The sequence below is a fragment of the Lagenorhynchus albirostris genome, chromosome 9 (assembly GCF_949774975.1).
Source record: "Lagenorhynchus albirostris chromosome 9, mLagAlb1.1, whole genome shotgun sequence".
Lineage (NCBI taxonomy): Eukaryota > Metazoa > Chordata > Mammalia > Artiodactyla > Delphinidae > Lagenorhynchus > Lagenorhynchus albirostris.
This window is the reverse complement of record NC_083103.1, coordinates 10,650,264-10,657,955: the sequence shown is the minus strand read 5'-3', so window position 1 is coordinate 10,657,955 and position 7,692 is coordinate 10,650,264. Positions and strand designations below refer to the sequence as shown.

The window sequence follows — 7,692 nt, the reverse complement described above, 5'->3', positions numbered from 1 at the left end:
CTTCTTGATGTCTGAATAATTAACCTCAAAACAGGGCCTCAGCTGGGAGGCTGGTGTGGAAGGGTCATTGTCACCCACACAGCTGTTAGTAGCATTCAGTAAACCACTGACAGAGGTACTGGTAGTTTGTCTGGTAACGCATTCAAATTCTTTTAGTTTGACTTCTTATGGTGAGTTAAGATGAAGCTGGAAAAGATAGAGTTGATAAAGAACTTTCAGAAAGGTGCATGGTTCCACCTGTCACTTAATTAAGCACACCTGCCCACCAGGAACCCTCCTCAATATTAGCTATTGTATTACTGTGCTCCTTTTGAACCAATCTTGAGCTTTGAACCCTTATCTCGGAGTCTGATCCTATGCAGATTACATGCCACTTACTAGCTGTGTGACTCGGGGCAGGTTATTTAATTCCTCCATGTATCACTTAATCATCTGTATAATGGGAGGAAAATAATATCTACCTCCTAGGACTGTTTTAATGACTAAATGAATGAATTTATGGAAAACTTTGAGAACAACATATGTTCAAACTTTAAGTCCTATGTAGCAGATACAATGAATAAGCCACAGGTCTGTCAGTTTAATACTCTTAGAGATGAGTTGCAGAATATTTTTAGCATGACCTCACTTGTAAAGCTTTAAAAATATGCAAATGTGCTATATTTGTAAAACGAACGCTACCTATATATATATACTCATTTAGTAAAAATGTAAAACCATGCATGGGGATCATGGTTACTATCTCAGGAGAGGGAAGGAGAATTGCGTTAAGTAGGGGCACATGGTGCTGGTGTGGAAGGGCTAACATTAAAACAATAAAACATTGTCATGTTTTATTTCTAAAATATATCTGAAACAAACATAAAAATGTTAAAATCTGTTACAGCTGAGTGGTGGGCATATAAATGTTATATCCTTTAATTTTCCAGTTGTTTGAAAAGTTCTTTTCTTTTTCTTATAAATTACACCTTGAATATAGAGCCCGAATAACATTGGCTTGTGTGTCTGCACTTTTACAAGGTGTTCTTTATCAAGTTCACTTTTCAAATCAGAGAACAAAGCCTAAGAGGTGGAATTGCCATTTTCAAGAAGCAAAGCCAGACCTGAATGGTGTCTTTTATACGCTAATCTTCCACAGATGTTGTTAATATTGGCAGATGCAGGCAGTACTGTTCTACTGTTTAGCGGTTTTCTGAATTGTGGACACGTCATATTTTCAATTCAGTAGAAACATAATAATCCTTTCCTGTTGGTAGCTTAAGTCCTTTAAGAAAGGTTTAGTAGCCATGGTGGAAATGACCACCATCGGGTCAACAATGAGACAGAATACAAGGCTTGACTACACTGCAGGCCTATTGGGAACAGCTGTAGTAAGAATATTTCTTTACCTTTCTCCAAGGTCAATAGGATGAGGTTAATTTTCATTCTTGGATTCTAGGAACAAGGTAAATGGATAATTTTTTTTTTCTAATGAGTTTTGGATTTCTTATTTGACAGTACTTTCAATTGATCTGAGGCTAATTAAGAACTCACTTTGGAGGGTGGGTTTCCACCAAGCTTATTTCCATAGCAGGCTAGGATGGTCCTCTAGGTTTGAATTCCCTTCAGCTTGCCTGTCTAGATGGATAAAAGCCTTCAAGTCTGTTGTAGCTGCTCCCCTCAGTGCCCCAGAGGGAAATAGATGCATTTTAACAAAATATTTTTGGAGGACTCACCTTAAATCTGAAATAATGACTTCAAGTACGTAATCAAAGAACCCATCCGTTAAGACAAAGCTTCGTGGCATCCCTAAACTGATCCCACAAAGCCTCCTATAAGTCACTTGACCTGTAGGACAAACTCTCAGGAATTTCAGAGATTCCCCAGGTCCACGAACATGGAAAAGAGCTGTTTAACTGTATGAGACCTACATACACTTTTGAGTACCAGAGCCGTCATAAAAATGTTCCTTTCAGGAGGCTGAGTGATAGTGCTGTAAAAGTTTTCCTTTGGTGGATAACTCTTTGCACCTGAGCACAGGCACAGGCCTAAAATCTCGCGAGGCTTCCTAAACCTTCACCTTCTGTTTCCTGAACAGTCCTTGCTGGGAGCGTTCATTATCAAGAAGGCGGCCTCTGTGTGGTTGAGAGAGCTGCTTTTCCTTAGTCCCTTGATGTTTACTAGGTCTGGGCTGTTGCCAAATAGGTGAGATATATTGGGTTGATGGTGATTTAATTGAATGATTGCCAGTGATGGGCCTTCAGCGTGGCGGTTTTGACAGGAGTATTTGCTCCTAACAACAAAGGCCAATGGGAAACTTTACGCCCTTTGACCGACATCTCCTTGTTAGATGACTAAGGTGTCTCCTTTCTGCCTCAGTCCCTGGTAACCACCATGATACTTTCTCCTGTGAGTTTAATTACTTAGGTTATTAGATTCTTCATATAAGTGGGATCAGGTATTTCTTTGTTCTTCTGTGTCTGGCTTCTTCCACTTAGCATAATGTACTCCAGGTTCATCCATGAAGTTGCAAATGACAGGATTTCCTTATTTTTAAAAGATGAATAATATCACATTGTATGTAAATATAATAGTTTCTTTATCCGTTCATCCACTGATGGACATTTAGGTTGCTTCCATATCTTGGCTATTGTGGGTGGTGCCTCAGTGAACATGAGAGGACAGATATCTCTTTGAGATGCTGTTTTCATTTCCTTTAGACATATACCCAGAATGGGATTGCTGGATCCTATGTCAGTTCTATTTTAATTTTTTGAAGACTCTTCCTACTGTTTTCCATAGTGGCTGCACCAATTTATATTCCTCCCACCAGTGCACAAGGGTTCCTTTTTCTCCACATTCTTGCCATCACTTGTTGTATTTCATTTATGATAATAGCCACCCTAACGGATGTGAGGTGATATCTCACTGTGGTTTTGCATCTCCCTGATTAGTGATATTGAGCACTTTTTCATATATGTGTTGGTTATTTGTATGTCTTCTTTTGAGAAATATCTATTCAAGTCCTTTGGCCATTTTAAAATCAGGTTATTTATTTATTTAAGCTATTTTGGACATTAACCCTTTATCAGATATGTGGTTTGCAAATATTTTCTCCCATTCCATAAGTTGCCTTTTCACTTTGTTGATGGTTTCCTTTGCTGTGCAGAAGCTTTTTAGTGTGATGTGGTCCCATTTGTCTATTTTTGCTTTTGTTACTTGTGCTTTCAGTGTCATATCCAAGAAATCATTGCCAAGGCCAATGTCAAGAAGATTTTCTCTATGTTTTCTTCTAGGAGTTTTCCAGTTTCAGGTCTTATATTTAAGTCTTTAATCCATTTTGAGTTGATTTTTGTGAATGGTGTACCATAGGGGTCCAATTTTATTCTCTTGCGTGTGGATATCCAGTTATCCCCATGCTATATAAGTCCTAGAGATCTACTGTACACCATGGTGCCTGTGGTTAACAATGCTGTACGTTTAAACTTTTGCTAAGAGGATAGATCTTAGGTTAAGTGTTCTTATCACATGCACAAAAATAAGAGAATGGGAGGAAAAAATATGTGTAAAGGTGTTTTTTTAAATACTACTAATAGAGAGGGATAATATGTATTCTTATACTTAAAAAAAGATTTAATTTTTTAAAAGCAGTTTTAGGTTCACAGCAAAATTGAGAGGAAGGGACAGGAATTTCCCATATACCCCTGCCCCCCGCCCCAGACACAGCCTCCCATTATCAACATCCCACACCAGAGTAGCACTTCTGTTGCAGTTGATGTGTCAACGTAGATTCATCATACGCACCCAAAGTCTGTAGTTTACCTTAATGTTCACTCTCGTACATTTATGGGTTTGGGCATGTATCCACCATTAAAGTGTTACACAGAATAATTTCGTTGCCTAAAAAACCTCTGTGCCCTGCCTATTCATCCATTCTGACTCACCATAAAAGCTCCAGTCTTAATTATGGCCCAGGAAGCACTCTGCAGTCTGGTTTTATTATATTCCAGGGAAGAGGGCTAGGGCGCACCAGCACTCAGCTCCTACCAGGCTAACGCATCCTCCTCTATTTTTAAAAAATTTATTTTATTGAAGCATTTACAATGTTGTGTTCATTTCTGCTGCACAGCAAAGTGATTCAGCTATACATACGTATACTTTTTCATACTCTTTTCCATTATGGCTTATTACAGTATATTGAATATAGTTCCCTATGCTATGCAATAGGACCTTGTTGTTTATCCATCCTGTATGTAATGGTTTGCATCTGCTAATCCCAAACTCCCAATCCAACCCTCCCCTGCTCCCCTCTCCCTTGGCAACCACACATCTGCTATGTCTGCCCTCACTCTGTTTTAGCTGTTTGACCTCCTTGTCATTCGTTGAATAGGCCAGGCATGCTCCTGCCTTAGGACCTTGGCACCTTGAAGATCTGCCTAGAATTCTCACTGCCCCCTATTCCTCTATGGCTGGCTCACCTGACAACTTCAGGTCTCTGCTTAAATGTTACTTTCTCAGTGAGGCCTTTTGTTTTTCTGCTGTGAAGTTTTATTTATTTTTTTATAAATTTTTGTTGACATATAGTTGATTTACAATGTTGTGTTAGTTTCTGGTCTACAGTAAAGTGATTCAGTTATACAGTGAGGCCTTCCTTGACTGAGAAAATTATTTTAAATTTTATCCCATGTACAGCTCTAAACCTTTTGTAGTATTTATCACCATCTAATATGATACATATTTTACTTATTTATTTCATATTCTCTGTATTCCTTCATTATAGTATCAGCTCCAGGAGATTCCTTCCCCCACTTCTGTATCTCCAGTGCCTAGAACAGAACCTGGCATATAACATATTTCATTCATTCTAACAAGCACATTTTTTTTCATATAATAAGACATCCAAATTTTAGAGGCTTTATAATCAATGACATTACAGTTGGCTGGTGGATAGGTGTGCTGTAGCTGCGATCACTTGCACATGAAGAATTTGATCTGAAATTTTCTGTTGACACCTCCTGGTAAGATCAGAGAGGGTCAGCATGGAAACTTGAGAAACTGGGGTCACCGATGGACAGGCAATTCTGGAGATAAGAGTGGAGCATTCTTTTAAGAGATATTGCATTATCAGTGCTTGTGATGGCTCAAAGCATGATAATTATGTGAGAAAACAGGGACTGATGATTCTGAGCCAGGAAGCGATTTGGAAGGCGCAGACTCATGATGAAAATATTTTAGGATTTACTTTCACCAGCTACTTTGTTTACATTTGCTTTTGTCTGTAGCATGTGAGTGATATGATTTAAAATATCCACAGAGCTCTTTTAATTTGCATAGAATGATTCTAAGATTAACGAAATGTGTCAGATTAATTGGTAGCTTCTTTAATCTTAGTGGTCCATAAAATAATGGTGTATCTAAAGTTGGAAGAATCTTAGATTCAAGGGAACAACTGGAACAGATGCTCAAAGATTTGTTAAATGAGCGAATGGAAGTTCACCCTGACTTTTTTCTTCTCCAAAAGGCCCTCATGGCTCCTTCTAAACCTATGCAACAATGCCACCTGCAGGGAAGGCAGCTCACGATGTCTGGTTTGGTTGTGAAGTCCCCAGAGAAGTCAGTATTTATTTTTCTTCCCTGTGAGGTAGGAGATAGATGGGCCCCTGGGCTGGACAGCTGGTGTTTGTCGAGTGGAGCAAAATTGAAGCTTTGTTCTCACCCAGACACTCCAAGGACAAAGGTAGTGGCAGAAGCTGAGTTCTGACTGGAATAAAGAGATAAGATGACCACTCCTGAGGTCAAGGAAAACTTCCCTGTCTGCATACGCACAGCAAGGCTCCTTGGGGAACAAAAGGGGAGGGGGTGCCACCCCATAATAAGTGTGGACATGCACCCATAGGCCTCTGCAGTGGGATCCATCTTAGCAAAACGTTGCACATATATGTTGGGGAGACTCCTAGGACAGGTCAGGTGTGAAAGAGAAACAAGGTAATTGGCCAAATGTAAACAAAGACCCGGAAGGACTGCACTCCTCATTAGAGAGGACGTCCATATCCTTTCTGCCTTGCTTCTGACTTAGACAAACTATTTCTCTGTGTGCTCTCCCATATGTTATGCTGTGTCTCTAATAATAAACTTTGTACCTGTTTTTACAGTTTTTGCCTCCTTGAAACACTCTTGCTTTCAATGGGGGTAAGAGCCAGGGGAACTTTGCTTCTAGCCTCTAGCCCCTGGTGGTCTAGTGGCTAGGAGTCCTGGTTTTCATCCAGGCTGCCCAGGTTGAATTCCTGGGCAGGGAACTGAGATCTCTCTTTGGGACTGCTCACTGCTGTCTCTCCAAGATCACCTGTGTGTGTGCCTGTGTATTTGTGGAGGGGGCAGGGGAGGGTCCTAGTCTATGCTGCAGGGGAGCGGGGCAGAGAATGAAGATCTAGAGTCTAAAGCAAAGGTCTGAGCCTTGAGGTATTTTCAGTCTAGCATGAGAGGCTATCTTTTCTCCCAGCAGAGATTTTCATCTTCAAGAACCAACTCACTGTCCAAAAAAATCTCTCTTTTTTCTTTTTTCTTTTCTTGAAAGTGATACTGTATGCCTTTTATTTCTCTTCTCTGAACACGGGGAAACAAACGGGTGATTTTTCCTTTCTTGTCAAACTTCTCTTTCCCACATATTAATGAACAATGTTTGAGCACTTGTTCAATGCCAGACCCTGCTTTAGGTCCCTGCAGTTGGCAGGAAACACAAGGCCACTGAACTCATGGAGCTGACTTTCTGGCATAGAAGATAGACAATAAACAACAAATAATTGATCATTTCATATTGCAGCAAGTGGTTTAAAGTGATAGTGGTGGGTAAAAATGGAAACTGGGTGGGGAAGGGCAGGGCTTAAAAATTGTGTGCCGATGGGTAGGGATCACTCATCTTTACTGGAATTTTTTTTTTTTTTTCGGTACGCGGGCCTCTCACTGCTGTGGCCTCTCCCGTTGCTTGCGGAGCACAGGCTCCGGACGCGCAGGCTCCGGACGCGCAGGCTCAGCGGCCATGGCTCACGGGCCCAGCCGCTCCGTGGCACGTGGGATCTTCCCGGACCGGGGCACGAACCCATGTTCCCAGCATCGGCAGGCGGACTCTCAACCACTGCGCCACCAGGGAAGCCCTGGAATATTTCTTAATTCTTGTCACCTGGCTGTGCTGAGTTTCCCTGAGTACTTTTGGGGAAGGGCATCAGAATTGCAACATGATATTTTTCTATTTCAACAGGGATAGAATGGGACTTCTTTTACTTTGATTTCTTAGTTATGGAAGAGGAGACTGAATCTCAAAAATGTGTATAAGGCAATGAATGATATTTGGGTCCAGTGACCCATGAGTTGGCAGACTGATTTGAGGTAGGCTTTTTTGTTTTGGTTTGGTTTGGTTTGACCCTGTCATGGCTTGTGAGATTGAGATTCAGGTAAGAGTAGGATGCATTTCTCACATATTTGTCTTTTTGCTTTTATAAAGTCCAAATACTTGTTCCGAATCTGTCTTTGTAATAAGGTGCCATGCGACTAATTTTGCTTTCAAACAATGCAGAATGAGGGAAAAGTAGGTTTTCTACTAAGAATGAGGGCATTTACTAAAGTAGGAGACCAAGAGTGAGTTTTCCCTTTTCATTTATGTACTTGGGGTATCCTCTACGCAGGACCCTCTAGTTGGGTTGGCACACTTTTTCTGGA

At 40.7% G+C, this 7,692-nt stretch overlaps 1 protein-coding gene across 1 annotated transcript in view; it reads left to right on the top strand.

Moving 5' to 3' along the window:
• STX3 (syntaxin 3) overlaps positions 1 to 7,692 on the top strand; it is a 139,166-nt gene that overhangs the window by 125,899 nt on the left and 5,575 nt on the right. The gene's annotated exons all lie outside the window — the stretch shown is intronic.